The 18,022-nt window shown below is 45.9% G+C and overlaps 1 protein-coding gene across 1 annotated transcript in view; it reads right to left on the bottom strand.

The window, feature by feature from the left end:
- The window catches only part of LOC124606480, a 358,898-nt gene that overhangs the window by 193,617 nt on the left and 147,259 nt on the right, over positions 1–18,022 (bottom strand). The gene's annotated exons all lie outside the window — the stretch shown is intronic.

The raw sequence follows: 18,022 nt of genomic DNA, 5'->3' as shown, positions 1-18,022 counted from the left end.
TGAGGCAGTTGCTACCTTCGCCTTACACGTTTAATTACGGTTATATCTTTGATTGGTTGCTGATTTTAAGTACTTCGTCACACGCAATGATGATGGTTAACATTCACAATACTCACTGCAATCCATGGTTGTTGCTGGTCGACGCGAAACACGTAATTGTCACTTTTGCTTTTATATCACTCGCGAATCGGTATTGATGAGGGTCAACCCCACGACCACAAGGGGGACGCGCTTGCTTGTTACACTCCGGTGAATTTACAATTTACTCCTCACTAGGCACATCCACCATTGACATCGTACTCAGCTCGACCACCATTCTTGCCCGTCTCCCTAGTACTGCTGCTCACTCGACACTAATCTCACTGCCTCCAGCAGCGCTCGACAGTCGATTCCTCTGCTACAAACCTGGACGTCGGATACTAATATCTATGTTCGTGGGATCACGAATCCCTTACACTTTCACTGTTCAGAGATGTAACTAAACCCGCCATGCATGAGCAGCGCCTATTAGACGGACGCGGTCCGACAGCCGATCAGTTCCAATCACTCCACCAGTAAGGAGGTACACGGCTCGTGTTGTCTGTAGTTCAACCATGCCTAGATGGTTCGAGTCTGCATTGTTACTTTGTGCCAGGAAAGGCTCTCTATATGGTTCAAATGGTTCAAATGGCTCTGAGCACTATGGGGCTTAACTTCTGAGGTCATCAGTCCCCTAGAACTTAGAACTAGTTAAACCTAACTAACCTAAGGACATCACACACAACATGCCCGTTGCGCGATTCGAACCTGCGACCGTAGCGGTCGCGCTGTTCCAGACTGTAGCGCCTAGAACCCCTCGGCCACCCCGGCCGGCTCTCTATAAGGGAAGTGTCCAGGCGTGTCGGAGTGAACCAAAGCGATGTTGTTCGGACATGGAACAGATAGAGAGAGACAGGAACTGTCGATGACATGCCTCGCTCAGGTCGCCCAAGGGCTACTATTGCATTGGATGGCCGCTACCTACGGATTATGGCTCAGAGGCACCCTGACAGCAACGCCACCATGTTGAATAATGCTTTTCGTGCAGCCACAGGACGTCGTATTACGACTCAAACTGTGCGCAGTAATCTGCATGATGGGCAAATTCACTCCCGGCGTCCATGGCATGGTCCATCATTGCAAACACGACACCATGCAGCGCGGTACAGATGGGCCCAACAACATGCCGAATGGACCGCTCAGGATTGGCATCACGTTCTCTTCACCGATGAGTATCGCATATGCCTTCAACCAGACAATCGTCAGAGACGTGTCTGGAGGCAACTCGGTTCCGCTGAACGACTTAGACATCCTGTTCAGCGAGTACAAAAAGGTGAAGGTTCCCTGCTGTTTTGAAGTGGCATTATATGGGGCAGACGGACGCCGCTGGTGGTCATGGAAGGAGTCGTAACGGCTGTAGGAGACGTGAATGCCATCCTCCGACCGATAGTGCAACCATATCAGCAGTATATTGGCGAGGCACTCGTCTTAATGGACGACAATTCGCGCCCCCATAGTGCACATCTTGTGAATGACTTCTTTCAGGATAACGACATCGCTCGACTAGAGTGGCCAGCATGTTCCCCAAACATGAACCCTATCGAACACGGATGGGACAGTTTGAAAAGGGCTGTTTATGGAGGACGTGACCCATCAACTACTCTGAGGGATCTACGCCGAATAGCCGTTGAGGAGTGGGACAATCTGGACCAACAGTGCCTTGATGAACTTGTGGATAGTATGCCACGACGAATATAGGCATGCATCAATGCAAGATGACGTGCTACTGGGTATTAGAGGTACCGGTGTGCACAGAAAGCTGGACCACCACCTCTCAAGGTCTCGCTGTATAGTGGTACAACATGCAATGTGTGGTTTTCAGGAGCAATAGAAGGGTGGAAATAATGTTTATGTTAATCTCTATTCCAGTTTTCTGTACAGGTTCCGGATCTCTCGGAACCAAGATGATGCAAGACTTTTTTTGATGTGTGTATTTCAGCACGAATGGCAGAATATCAGATGGAAGTGTGCTTCAGAATACAGAATTTTTTAGGATACTTTTGCAGTTCATTCAACATTTGAGACTAAGTGTCTAACAGTTGAGGAAAACTGCAAGACTATTCACATAAGATGCTTTTCTTTTGAATACTGAATGCTAAAATCATTCAGACTGATTTGAGCTTCATCAAAAAATAGAATTGCAACTGTCGATTATTGAGCACGTTTTCGGGATCCTGACTGCTTTCTTCATGATTTTAGTCCTCGGTACAATATAGCAAATAGGCCTCATAGATAAAGTAGTGAAAGCAACTGTTTACATATTTATTTAGTGATCACTATAAGTCATACATGTGCTCCATTTGATTCTCTAGAATGTGACGACATAGAATAGGGTGAAGTTCATGCTGGCATAACATCAGCTGATTCGACAGTTTCACCACTTTAACGGTCTATCACTGGAAACATTTTGCTCAATGCTAGAGGTGTTAATGAAAATTTCATAAAATACTTCGTAAATGGACAAGTTCCTTGGCCACAAAAATTTTGCATTAACAAAATAAAAACAGAAGATGTAAAGTAAAACTACATGTGACTGGGGTAAGGCTTATATAAACAAAGAAAGGCAAATAGCTTTATTTAACGTCGCTGCTGTAACTACCGAAAAACCTAGGCCATTTAATTCCCTTCTTCTAAACTGGTTGCAGAACTTCTTGGTATCTGCTGCTCATTCAGAAAGTTACAAAAATGAAAATACTAAGGCAATGCTTTGTGTATATTACGCGCAGCAGTCATTAATTTACAATTAATTTCCATTTTTTCCTTTTCCCTGCATAATTTCAACTCGGTGAATTTATCTGTTTTATTACCACATCTTTCTCTGTTGTAGGATAAATTCGCTTAGTCACTGACAAGCCAAAAAAACTGGTAAACCTACCTAATGTCGTGCAGGGCCCCCGTGAGCACGCAGAAGTGCCGAACACGACGTGCCATGGACTCAACAAACGTCTGAAGTAATGCTGGAGGGAAATGACACCATGAATTCCGCAGGACATTCCTTAAGTCCGCAAGAGTACGAGCTAGTATCCGTGGTCTAGCGTTAGCGTCTTTGATTCATAATCAAAACGTCTTCGATCCCGGGTTCGATTCCCGCCACTGCCTAAATTTTGATAAATAATCAGCATTCGCGGCCGAAGACTTCCGGCATAAGAAGTCAGCCTCATTCTGCCAACGGCCTTGTCAAAGAGGGCGGAGGAGCGGATAGAGGTTCAGGGCACTCTCTTGTCCTAGGGGTGGGAAATTGCCCCTAAAGGCGGATCAACGACACGAGGATGCAGAAGGCAATGGAGACCACTGCATTAAAGACACGTAACGTGGATCCATAGGACATGTGGCCTGTATTTGAAGAAGTGTCATGATGATCTCTCCATTGGCAAAAGATTCCGGAATAGTCCCCCATTCGGATCTCCAGGAGGGGACTGCCAAGGGGGAGGTTACCATGAGAAAAAGATTGAATAATCAACGAAAGGATAACGTTCTACGAGTTGGGGCGTGGAATGTCAGAAGCTTGAACGTGGTAGGGAAATTAGAAAATCTGAAAAGGAAAATGCAAAGGCTCAATCTAGATATAGTAGGGGTCAGTGAAGTGAAGTGGAAGGAAGACAAGGATTTCTGGTCAGATGAGTATCGGGTAATATCAACAGCAGCAGAAAATGGTATAACAGGTGTAGGATTCGTTATGAATAGGAAGGTAGGGCAGAGGGTGTGTCACTGTGAATAGTTCTGTGACCGGGTTGTTCTAATCAGAATCGACAGCAGACCAACACCGACAACGATAGTTCAGGTATACATGCCGACGTCGCAAGCTGAAGATGAACAGATAGAGAAAGTGTATGAGGATATTGAACGGGTAATGCAGCATGTAAAGGGGGACGAAAATCTAATAGTCATGGGCGACTGGAATGCAGTTGTAGGGGAAGGAGTAAAAGAAAAGGTTACAGGAGAATATGGGCTTGGGACAAGGAATGAAAGAGGAGAAAGACTAATTGAGTTCTGTAACAAGTTTCAGCTAGTAATAGCAAATACCCTGTTCAAGAATCACAAGATGAGGAGGTATACTTGGAAAAGGCCGGGACATACGGGAAGATTTCAATTAGATTTCATCATGGACAGACAGAGATTCCGAAATCAGATACTGGATTGTAAGGCGTACCCAGGAACAGATATAGACTCAGATCACAATATAGTAGTGATGAAGAGTAGGCTGAAGTTCAAGACATTAGTCAGGAAGAATCAATACGCAAAGAAGTGGGATACGGAAGTACTAAGGAATGACGAGATACGTTTGAAGTTCTCTAACGCTATAGATACAGCAATAAGGAATAGCACAGTAGGCAGTACAGTTGAAGAGGAATGGACATCTCTAAAAAGGGCCATCACAGAAGTTGGGAAGGAAAACATAGGTACAAAGAAGGTAGCTGCGAAGAAACCATGGGTAACAGAAGAAATACTTCAGTTGATTGATGAAAGGAGGAAGTACAAACATGTTCCGGGAAAATCAGGAATACAGAAATACAAGTCGCTGAGGAATGAAATAAATAAGAAGTGCAGGGAAGCTGAGAAGAAATGGCTGCAGGAAAAATGTGAAGACATCGAAAAAGATATGATTGTCGGAGGGACAGACTCAGCATACAGGAAAGTCAAAACAACCTTTCGTGACATTAAAAGCAACAGTGATAACATTAAGAGTGCACTGTTAAATGCAGAGGAGAGAGCAGATAGGTGTAAAGAATACATTGAAAGCCTTTATGAGGGTGAAGATTTGTCTGATGTGATAGAAGAAGAAACAGGAGTCGATTTAGAAGAGATAGGGGATCCAGTATTAGAATCGGAATTTAAAAGAGCTTTGGAGGACTTACGGTCAAATAAGGCAGAAGGGATAGATAACATTCCATCAGAATTTCTAAAATCATTGGGGGAAGTGGCAACAAAACGACTATTCACGTTGGTGTGTAGAATATATGAGTCTGGCGATATACCATCTGACTTTCGGAAAAGCATCATCCACACAATTCCGAAGACGGCAAGAGCTGACAAGTGCGAGAATTATCGCACAATCAGCTTAACAGCTCATGCATCGAAGCTGCTTACAAGAATAATATACAGAAGAATGGAAAAGAAAATTGAGAATGCGCTAGGTGACGATCAGTTTGGCTTTAGGAAAAGTAAAGCGACGAGAGAGGCAATTCTGACGTTACGGCTAATAATGGAAGCAAGGCTAAAGAAAAATCAAGACACTTTCATAGGATTTGACGACCTGGAAAAAGCGTTCGACAGTATAAAATGGTGCAAGCTGTTCGAGATTCTGAAAAAAGTAGGGGTAAGCTATAGGGAGAGACGGGTCATATACAATATGTACAACAACCAAGAGGGAATAATAAGAGTGGACGATCAAGAACGAAGTGCTCATATTAAGAAGGGTCTAAGACAAGACTGTAGCCTTTCGCCCCTACTCTTCAGTCTGTACATCGAGGGAAGCAATAATGGAAATAAAAGAAAGGTTCAGGAGTGGAATTAAAATACAAGGTGAAAGCATATCAATGATACGATTCGCTGATGACATCGCTATCCTGAGTGAAAGTGAAGAAGACTTAAATGATCTGCTGAACGGAATGAACAGTCTAATGAGTACACAGTATGGTTTGAGAGTAAATCGGAGAAAGACGAAGGTGATGAGAAGTAGTAGAAATGGGAACAGCGAGAAACTTAACATCAGGATTGATGGTCATGAAGTCAATGAAGTTAAGGAATTCTGCTACCTAGGCAGTAAAATAACCAATGACGGACGGAGCAAGGAGGACATCAAAAGCAGACTCGTTACGGCAAAAAAGACATTTCTGGCCAAGAGAAGTCCACTAATATCAAATATCGGCCTTAATTTGAGGAAGAAATTCCTGAGGATGTACGTCTGGAGTACAGCATTGTATGGTAGTGAAACATGGACTGTGGGAAAACCGGAACAGAAGAGAATCGAAGCATTTGAGATGTGGTGCTATAGACGAATGTTGAAAATTAGGTGGACTGATAAGGTAAGGAGTGAGGAGGTTCTACGCAGAATCGGAGAGGAAAGGAATATGTGGAAAACACTGATAAGGAGAAGGGACAGGATGATAGGACATCTGCTAAGAAATGAGGGAATGACTTCCATGATACTAGAAAGAGCTGTAGAGGGCAAAAATTGTAGAGGAAGACAGAGATTGGAATACGTCAAGCAAATAATTGAGGACGTAGGTTGCAAGTGCTACTCTGAGATGAAGAGGTTAGCACAGGAAACGAATTCGTGGCGGACCGCATCAAACCAGTCAGTAGACTGACGACCAAAAACAAAAAAAAAATGGAAGGAGAACAAATATCGAAACGAACTACCTCTGTATACACTCCGCGAGCGCCAATCGGGTGGCAAGTGTTGACACCACAGCGCGCCGTTGTTGTTGTCTCTCAGCTTCCTGGAGCGAACCGTGCAAGTGGGTTCATTTTCCGCATCGTGAAGTCAGCGCTCCGGGAATCACACATCGCACCGTCGTTCCAAGCACTGCTGTTTGATGAGCACTAGGGCTTACCCTCCAATGCTATCCGTACAAGATGCAGCGTCATCATGAACTCTTAGCACCAATTTTGTTACGTAGAGAGCATTTGAGGTGTGGGCACATAAAAAGTCCCCTGTGGGTCCGGGGTTTAGAATAGGTCAGAGGTATTCCTGCCTGTCGTAACAGGCGACGAAAAGGAGTCTCACACTTTCCGGCCCTATAAGTTCAGGTCCAATTTTACGGTTTGGCATGCCACTTTCCAAATTCTACGGAAGTGCAGGCCATGTGGGGAAGGACGCCTTATGTGGTGCATGATTTATCGATAGTGCGCTTAGATTCTATCTCCTAAACATCTACATCTACGTGGTTACTCTGCAATTCACACTTAAGTGGTTCACGGAGGGTTCATCAAACCATTGTCATACTACTTCTCTACCATTTCGCTCTCGAAAAAGTGAACACCTAAATCTTTCTGTTCGAGCTCTGATTTCTCTTACTTTATTATGATGATCATCCCTCCCTACGTAGGGGCCCTCAACAAAATATTTATGCATTCGGAAGAGAAAGTTGGCAATTGAAATTTCGTAAATAGATCTCACTGCAAAGAAAACCGCCTTTGTTTCAGTGACAGCCACCCCAACTTGCGTATCATATCAATGACACTCTCACCCCTATTGCGCGATAACATGAAATGAGCTGCCCTTCTGTGCACCTCTTGTCGTCACGGCTTTGCATCTCCACCTGCAGTTAAACTATTTGGGCGAGGACATCTTCTTCCGTTGTCTCCTGTCTTCTTTCGCCCCCATGAAAACATTGGATTACTCTGCCCCTAATATCCAGCATGGTAACCAGTCCGTTGTGATGGGATCGTCATGTACTCATTTGGTGGTAGGCCCCTGACAACACAGAGATCGCACTGCTGATGCCTGAGCTGTAAACTCACTACATATGCCAAGGAGTAGATGCATGTCTTCCTGGGGCATCAGGACTCCCAGCAACGGCCATTATGCCAGGTGGTTTTTGCTGTGGCTGGGTGGCACCCATGGGGAGAGCCCCTGATCGTAGTGGGTGGCATCAGGGCGGATGACCCACAAAGAAGCGGACTACGTCATTTCTCTCTGGTGACCGTTCAGTGCCAGCAGTCTCTAAGAAGGGCAAGATCGAGTATAATGCTGATAGGTACGATTTTCAATCGTTTCCATCCCTCGCTACACCATGAGAGGAACGTATGGGTACAGAAAGAAGAGAGCCATATTCGCTTCGGTATTTAGTCCGCAGTGGAATGGATGGGGACTCCTTTCTACCTACGAAGCCTCAATTTTTTGTTGGACATCTTGAGAATACGTTCGGGGAAGTGACAGCTCTGTCCAAGATGCGAAATAATGCAGTCTTGATCCAGACGGCATCCCCAGCCCAATCCCAGGCGTTACTCACCTGTGACAGGCTGGATGATATTCCTGTTTCTGTCACTCCCCATAACAGCCTCAACATGGTCCAGATGATTATTTTCCATCACAACCTCCCTTGCAGTCTGATAACGAGCTCCGGGCTAATCTAGACCGGGAGGGGGGGGGGGCTGTTTATTTCATCTGATGCATTTACAGCGGACCAAAAGACAACAGGGTTGCTACCAGTGCCTTCACCTTGGTATTTGAGGGTGATTCATTGCATGGAAAGATCGGTAAGCGGATCTAAATCCCCTATTCAGTCACTCGTTGACCACGATGGCACCGAAACAGAGGACGACCGAAGAAAGGCAGAAATACTGAATTCAGTGTTCCGAAACTGTTTCACTGCGGAAAATCGTAACACGGTCCCTGACTTCAGCCGTCGCACGGACGCCAAAATGGAAAATATTGAAATAAACGATATCGGAATTGAAAAACAACTGCTATCACTTAGTAGCGGAAAAGCATCCGGACCAGACGAGATACCCTTGAGATTCTACAGTGATTATGCTAAAGAACTTGCCCCCTTTCTATCAGCAATTTATCGTAGATCGCTGGAAGAACGTAAAGTACCTAGCGACTGGAAGAAAGCGCAGGTCGTTCCCATTTTCAAGAAGGGTCATAAATCAGATGCGAATAATTATAGGCCTATTTCGCTTACGTCAATCTGTTGTAGAATAATGGAGCATGTTTTGTGTTCTCGTATTATGACGTTCTTAGATAATACAAATCTCCTTCATCATAACCAACATGGATTCCGCAAACAGAGATCATGTGAAACTCAGCTCGCCCTATTTGCCCAAGAAATTCACAGTGCCGTAGACACTGGCGAGCAGATTGATGCCGTATTCCTGGACTTCAGGAAGGCATTTGATACGGTTCCGCACTTACGTTTAGTGAAAAAAATACGAGCTTACGGAATATCGGACCAGGTTTGTGATTGGATTCAGGATTTCCTAGAAGAAAGAACACAACATGTCATTCTTAACGGTTCAAAATCTGCAGATGTAGAGGTAATTTCGGGAGTACCGCAGGGAAGCGTGATAGGACCTTTATTGTTTACAATATACATAAATGACTTAGTTGACAACATCGGTAGCTCCGTGAGGCTATTTGCAGATGACACGGTTGTCTACAAGAAAGTAGCAACATCAGAAGACTCGTACGTACTCCAGAAGGACCTGCAGAGGATTAATGCATGGTGCGACAGCTGGCAGCTTTCCCTAAACGTAGATAAATGTAATATAATGCGCATACATAGGGGCAGAAATCCATTCCAGTACGATTATGCCATAGGTGGTAAATCATTGGAAGCGGTAACGACCGTAAAATACTTAGGAGTTACTATCCGGAGCGATCTGAAGTGGAATGATCACATAAAACAAATAGTGGGAAAAGCAGGCGCCAGGTTGAGATTCATAGGAAGAATTCTAAGAAAATGTGACTCATCGACGAAAGAAGTAGCTTACAAAACGCTTGTTCGTCCGATTCTTGAGTATTGCTCATCAGTATGGGACCCTTACCAGGTTGGATTAATAGAAGAGATAGACATGATCCAGCGAAAAGCAGCGCGATTCGTCATGGGGACATTTAGTCAGCGCGAGAGCGTTACGGAGATGCTGAACAAGCTCCAGTGGCGGACACTTCAAGAAAGGCGTTACGCAATACGAGAGAGCACATTCCGGGAAGAGATGGGCAACATATTACTACCGCCCACATATATCTCGCGTAATGATCACAACGAAAAGATCCGAGAAATTAGAGCAAATACGGAGACTTACAAGCAGTCGTTCTTCCCACGCACAATTCGTGAATGGAACAGGGAAGGGGGGATCAGATAGTGGTACAATAAGTACCCTCCGCCACACACCGTAAGGTGGCTCGCGGAGTATAGATGTAGATGTAGAAGGTGATGGTTTACCGCTGTGACGTTAAACCATACATTTCTCCCCCTATGTAGTGCTTTAAGTGCTGGAAATTCGGGTGCATGTCTTCCCACTGCACATCCAGCGTCACATGTCGAGACCACGGACGTCCACTGTGCACAGATACTCCATGTACTCCTCCTCCCACTTGTATCAACTATGGAGAGCACCACTCCCCCCAGCTCACCAGACTGCCCAATACTCCAAAAGGAGCGGAAAATCATGGAGTACAATACCCTGGACTGGTTGACTTACCAAAAGGCTAAATGTAAATTTAAATGATTACACCCCATTCGATAGACGTTCACATATGCTGCAGCTTCATTACCATCGCCCCCGCAAGTACCAGTCGTCCCACACTCTGTGCCACGAACAATGGGCCTGAATACATACCTACTTTGGGAGTAAGGCCCCCCAAATGTAGGGAACGTCGGTCCCGTCCCCTCAGCCAGAGAAGCAACAGCCTCCTCGAGCACCTCTTGTGTGGAAGAGGCCCTTGGGAACCTCTCTCCCAAGGTCTCCACTAATGCCACAGCAGACACTTGCCAGTGGCTAAAGGAGCCAAAAGCTGCTGGATGAAGAGTCATGGTCTTCCTCCATGCCTGAAGCTACTTTGTAAAAGTCTTCACAGCAAGCCCCTAAAGAGAAGCGAGAGGGCAGGCAAACAGAGAAGAAGACTGCTAAGAAACAGAATCCTATGGTGGCGCCAACACTACCACTCCCTACCAGTTCTGCATCTGAAGATGAGGTGGAGATCTTAGTGTCCCCTGAGGACCTGGCTCTCACTGATGCCTCATCAGCAATAGGAATGGATATAATTACTCCATTGGTGGCAGCAGGTGACCCTGAGATGTAGTCTGCCTCCTTTCACACTTCATGTCTTCCCAGCCTCACGATAATGACATCCTCCATTGGAATTGCCGTGGTTTTTTCTGCCACCTGGCTGAGCTACGGCAGCTGTTATGCTTTACACCTGCTTTCTGCATTGTCTTCCAGGAAACCTGGTTCCGGGCAATGCGGACCACTGCCCTCCACGGCTATAAGGGATACTACAGGAACTATAGCGACTATAATAGAGTGTCAGGTGAAGTTTGCATTTATGTCCTGAACTCAATATGTAGCGAAACTGTGCCCCTTCAAAGCCCTCTTGAAGCTGTGGCTGCTAGGATAAGGATGACGCAGGAAATAACTGTCTGCAACGTATATCTTCCTTCAGATGTTGCAGTACCCCTGAACGTATTGGCTGCACTGATTCATCAGTTCCCTAAACCTTTCCTACTTTTGGAAGTTCTTAATGCCCATAACCACTTGTGGGGAGGCACCGTGCTTAATGGCTGAGGTGGAGATGTCAAAACTTTAATGTCTCAATTAGAACTTTGCCTCCTAAATACTGGGGCCCTCACACATTTCAGTGTGGTTCTTGGTAGTTATTTGGCCATTGATTTATCACTTAGCAGCCCAGGACTTGTCCCATCTGTCCACTGGAGAGCCCACGATCATTTGTGGGTTAGTGACCACTTCCCTATTTTCCTGTCACTACCCTGGCGACATGCCCACGGATGCCTATCCAGATAGGCTTTAAACAAGGCAGACTGGAAGGCTTTCACCTCTGCTGTCACCGTTGAATGTCCCCAACAGGGTAACATCGATGTGGTGGTGATTGCGTCAACAGGACGATCGTTTCAGCGGCGGAAAACGCGATCCCTTGTTCCTTAAGGTGTCCCCAGCGGAAGACAGGCCATTAAAGAGCGTAGGCGGTCTCTACAGCGACATAAGCGGCACCCTTGTTTGGAGCACCTAATAGCTTCTAAACGGCTCCGTGCCCGCGTTCGCCAGCTTATAAAAAGACGAAAATAGGAGTGTTGGGAGAGGTACGTCTCGTCCACTGGGTGCCATACATCACCTTCCCAAGTCTGGGCGAAGATGACGAGTTTTTGGGTACCAGACCCCAGCAAATATTCCTGGCGTTAGCATGAATGGCGTATTATCTAACGACGCCAACGCGATTGCTGAGCAGTTTGCTGAGCACTATGCACGAATCTCAGCGTCGGAAAATTGACCCCCAGCCTTTCGGACCCTCAAACGGAGGATGGAAAGGAAGGTCCTCTCGTACACTACACGCCACAGTGAACCCTACAGCATTACATTTACAGAGTGGGAGCTCCTCAGTGCCCTGGCATATTGCCCCAATACAGCTCCTGGACCTGATCGGATCCACAGTGTGATGATTAAATAATATCTCTCGCCTGACTACAAGCGACATCTGCTCGTCATCTTCAACCGGAACTGGTGCAACGGATCACAAGATAAAACTATTTGGTACATGACCGCTGCTCATGTACCAAATAGTTTTATCTTGTGACTTCAGTTCTACATATCTCATGGAAAAGAGAAGTTGTTTCTTAATTTGACCGCTGCTCATGTACCAAATAGTTTTATCTTGTGACTTCCGTTTTACATATCTCATGGAAAAGAGTGACCAGGAAAGAAGTTGTTTCTTAATTTTTGTGACAATGGTTGTATATCATCTGGTCTGCCTCATGTATCGTTATATCCAAATGGTTTATAAATGTTAATCTACATTCAGGCCCGATGATGGCAACTTTAGTGTGTTGAAACCAGTTATCCAGTATCCAGTAAACATTATTTAAGCGATCTTGGCTTTTGTATTACTTCTACAAGAGAGTGATCACCCCACTACACACCATGTGTTCACTGCAAGATGATGTTTCGCTGAGGGGTCGTATCCTCACACTTGTTGATGGCCCAGCATTGAAATCTGCAGCAATTTGCGAAGGGTTGCACTTCTGTCACGTTCAACGATTCTCTTCAGTCGTTGTTGGTCCCGTTGTTGCAGGATCTTTTTCTTGCTGCACCCATGTAGGACATTTGATGTTTCACAGGATTCCTGACATTCACGATACACTCATGAAATGGTCGTACGGGAAAATCCCCACTTCATCGCTACTGCGTAGATGCTGTGTTCCATCGCTCGTGCGCCTACTATAACACCACATTCAAACTCACTTAAATCTTGATAACCTGCCATCGTAGCAGCAGTAACCGATGTAACAACTGCGCCAGAAACTTCCTGTCTTATATAGGCTTTGACGGCCGCAGTGCCGTATTCTGCCTGTTTACATATCTCTGTATTTGAACACGCATCCCTATACCAGTTTCTTCGGCGCTTTAGTGTATGTGACAATATGGAGATCACACGCAGCGACGCACTTTGCCTTATCACGATATACCTTTGATTTAATATACTATACGAGGACCTGAATTTCACAAATATTCCAACAATTCACAGTTGACGTGTTTCAGATCGTTCGACATGGTCGGTACAACCCTCCCAATTATGGGTGGCAACACGCAAGCACCTACCTGCATGCATTGTTGCACAAGCTTGTATAGTTGAAGTTCGATGAAGCATCAAGCATCTTCTACAGTGCTGATGCCTGTGCGTCTGTGTCAGACTTGGAGTTGCACGTGTAGCCCCGTTTGAACGGTCATTGTTAGCAAACTACTAGCCCAGTTGCCTAGCTAGCATTGTTTTAACCACAAGAAATGACAAATACAACAGTACTGCAGTGTCTCAACACTGCCATCTAACGTATGTTTGTAAAACTTTAAAAGGCGACCATCGAGCTGGCGTCAGGTTTAGGCAGCGTGACGTCATACGCAGAAGACTGAGTCTTGAACACATCCGTGTTTCTTTATTACCACCGCCGGCAGTGACCAGAATGGTGGACGCGTTTGTCGCAGCACACTGGAAGTGTTGCGGAGTCGGCTCGCCCACGCTGCCGGCCTTGCGCTGTCCAGAGCCCCCTGCGGCCTCCCTGTTTTCTGTGTCCGCCGGCGGCGCTGTGACGCGCCGCGTGTTAAGCCGGCCAACGCCCGTCACGTCACGTCACGTCACGTCAGCGGGAGCCGCTACACACGTCAGCGCAGCGGAACTTTACGCGCTCAGCGCCACACCAGCTGTGAGTTCCGGTGGCAGACAGCGCGGCGCCGCCGAACGTTTCAAGGTTTCAGTTCAGTACTTATCGCTGAACTGTAACTGAGGATGAGGAAGATACGTATTAAATGTTTAAAAAGTTAGTGGAGGAATGGCAGGAGTGGTGTATGGAGATAAATGTTGGAGAATGGAGTGTATGGTCACAGGAGGAGAAGGGCATGAGCAAGTCTTCGTGGAGCTGCGTCTCCTAAGCTACCCTAGTTGTCCAACCTGGGAAAGCCGGTAGCTGAGTGGTCAGTGCGACAAAATGTCAATCCTAAGAGACCGGGTTCGATTCCCGGCTGGCTCGGAGATTTTCTCCGCTCAGGAACTGGGTGTTGTGTTGTCCTAATCATCATCATTTCAACTCCATCGTCGCGCAAGTCGCCGAAGTGGCGTCAAATCGAAAGACTTGTACCCGGCAAGCGGTCTACCCTACGGGAGGCCCTAGTCACATGACATTTTTATTTTACCGGGGAAAGGGAACCTACAGCTTAATGTGGAATCCGAAGCACCTATTGTGTCTAGCGTCGACAGATGAAGGCTAGGTTAAAATGAAGACTGAAAAATTCGTGATCCGATCAACATACGATCCCGCGACTTATCTGTTCACCCATAGGTTTTGTGAGTGAGCTTCTGAGTAACAAAATATGTGTCATATGTGGTTGTAACTTTTCATTTGCATTGTCCTAGAAGCTTACATCATTTACACCGTTAAGGAACAATAGACCTTAGCAATGGACGCAAATTTCAGCTTCACATCTCTACCCCTCTCCTGCGAAAAATCGATCTTTACAGACGGCCGTATCTTTTGACTACAGTGACTTTGGAGCTTAAATTTTTGACAGTGCCAGTGGATCGTTGACTTTAGTATAACGGGCCATCAAATGAAAAGCGAACATCTGTCACCACAGAAAAATGGAATAGTTCCAATCAAAAGTAGTCACGATACCTGTTAAGGCATTTATCCCACTAGGAGAGGAGATTCCTGTTTTCTTCGTCGAATTGACAGCGTTGGGGCAGGTGTCATTGTGCAACAGGACGATTCCGTTGCGACAGCACGCGGGAAAACGCCGAATCCAACAGTGGAAACATCCCACATCTCCCCAGCCGAAGAAATACAAAGCTGTTCACACAAATCCCGTAGGGTCACGATGACCTCCTTCTTCGACTGCAGGGGCGCTCTCTCATCGACTTCCTCGCTCGTGAAACAACAGTCAGTACGCAGCGGTAAGGAGACTGCAGAAATTGCGACGCGCCGTAAAGTCAATACGCCCGGGCGTGCTCTTGGACTGAATCACGCAGTTGCACAGTAACGCCCGTCCCCGCGCTGCCAATTGGACAAAGGCTTCTGGTTGAGAAACGCTGCAACATCTTCCGTACAGCCCGGAACTTTCACTCTGTGTGTTTTTCACATCTTTGGCGACCTTAATAAAGACATGTGTTTCAGTCGGGCAAGGAAGTGCAGGAACGTGTGCGGTTGTGGATACATCAGCGGCCGATCGGGTTCTACGAAACTGCAATTGATTGTTTTGTCGGATACATGTCTTAACAGGTGTGGTGACTACTTTTGAATGGAATCACTCCACTATCCCTTCGTGGCGGGTGTTCTGTTTTCATTTGACTGCCCCTCATACGTGACATAAATTTCAACTTGGTACTTCTAGCGTTCCAGAGAACTCGGAGCCTTAACCATCGGACAGACACACAGACAGACGGACAACAGAGTCATCCTGCAAGCGTTCCGTTTTTAGCGATTCAGGTACGGAACGCTAAAAACGGTCTGGTGATCACGCTGACGAGCGTTCTAAGGCGGTGCAGTCATGGACTGTGCGGCTGGTCCCGGCGGAGGTTCGAGTCCTCCCTCGGGCATGGGTGTGTGTGTTCGTCCTTAGAATAATTTAGCTTAAGTAGTGTGTCAGCTTAGGGACTCATGACCTTAACAGTTAAGTCCCATAAGATTTCACACACATTTGAACATTTTTGATCACGCTGACAGCGGATAGATGGAATGTTCAAAGTGTGGAAAGCAAAGGCCACAACTAAGCATTCATCAGTATGGAAGTACAATATCTCCATAGCTACAATGAATTTACTGTACAAACGTTTTGTGGAAAGCGCTGCGTCGTATCGGGAAGAACTATAGACACTTGCATAGGGAATGACAGAAAAACTTCTCCCAGTGGAAATGATGAACTGCAGGAACGTTTTGCAAACCCCACGATAATGGACCAGGTAGGAAATGAACTCATGAAATGAATGATGACTATAGATTCAACATTGGTACATCGATAATGGTATCACGTATCGATGATAACAGAATCCCTCAGAAAGCCAAGGCATCCAAAGGTCCAGGAAGGTGGTAAAGAGGGAGATGCACACAGGATTCGAATGCGGGAATTGCAGAGGCCGTGCAGGGAAAGATAGCTGACAGAAGATAATTGAACTGATGAAGATGCGTCTAGATTGGTTTTGTGATACTGCTACTTGCTTCTTTAAATGCATACTCAGCTACTCGTTTTCTAACAGAATTGTCTAACTGGTAAAAATTCAACTACTCAATTCAATTAGTTTGAGCCGTAAACGCAACAGTTTGCATGAAAATTCGGCTAGCCCCTACACGCGCCCTCGAAACCGTTTGGTCGTGTTCCATCTACAGTGACATAACGTTTGCAAATTCGAGACACGTTACGGACTCGCATTCTGAAGGAGCGCGATAAAAATCCGGTCGCGTCCAACAAAGTTTGTCTTTCGCCTTGACTTCGCTGCATCGCTTAGCGAGAAATTGCTTTCTGGGAAGAACACGGCGGATATCTGATTTGCTGAATATCCATGTAGATGTAGATGTGGATGGTGCCAGACGTAACCTCTGCCACACACCGTAAGTATGGAGTGTACCTTTATACAGAGTGGTCCATTGATCGTTACCGGGCCAAATACCTCCCGAAATAAGCGTCAAACGAAAAAACTACAAAGAACGAAACTTATCTAGCTGCCATAAGTGAAACGGATATCAACTGCGTTTTTCTAAATAGGAACCCCCATTTTTTATTACATATTCGTGTAGTACGTAAAGAAATATGAATGTTTTAGTTGGACCACTTTTTTCGCTTTGTGATAGATGGCGCTGTAATAGTCACAAGCATATGGCTCAGAGTTGGTAACATGTAGGTTTTTTAAATTAAAATACAGAACGTAGGTACGTTTGAAATTAATGCAATAAATTCTCAAAATGATGTCCGTCAGCCTCAATGCATTCCTCTCAACAGCGAGTAGTTCGCCTTTCCTAATGTACACACATGCATTGACAATGCGCTGACACATGTTGTCAGGCGTTGTCGGTGGATCACGATAGCAAATATCCTTCAGTTTCCCCCACAGAAAGAAATCCGGGGACGTCAGATCCGGTGAACGTGCGGGCCATGGTGCTTCGACGACCAATCCACCAGTCACAAAATATGCTATTCAATACCGCTTCAACCGCACACGAGCTATGTGCCGGACATCCGTCATGTTGGAAGTACATCGCCATTCCGTCATGCAGTGAAACCTCTTGTAGTAACATCGGTAGAACATTACGTAGGAAATCATCATACATTGCTCCATTTAGATTGCCATCGATAAAATGGGGGCCAATTATCCTTCCTCCCATAATGCCGCACCACACATCAACCAGCCAAGGTCACTGATGTTCCACTTGTCACAGCCATCGTGGATTTTCCGTTGCCCAACAGTGGATATTATGCCGGTTTACATTACCGCTGTTGGTGAATGACGCTTCGTCGCTAAATAGAACGCGTGCAAAAAATCTGTCATCGTTCCGTTATTTCTCTTGTGCCCAGTGGCAGAACTGTACACGACGTTCAAAGTCGTCGCCATGCAATTCCTGGTGCATAGAAATATGGTACGGGTGCAATCGATGGTGTAGCATTCTCAACAGCGACGTTTTTGACATTCCAGATTCTCGCGCAATTTGTCTGCTACTGATGTGTGGATTGGTCGCGACAACAGCTAAAACACTTACTTGGGCATCATCATTTGTTGCAGGTC

This window comes from Schistocerca americana, chromosome 3 (assembly GCF_021461395.2).
Source record: "Schistocerca americana isolate TAMUIC-IGC-003095 chromosome 3, iqSchAmer2.1, whole genome shotgun sequence".
NCBI lineage: Eukaryota > Metazoa > Arthropoda > Insecta > Orthoptera > Acrididae > Schistocerca > Schistocerca americana.
Note: the sequence above shows the minus strand (reverse complement) of the source record. Positions and strands in the feature narration are given on the sequence as shown.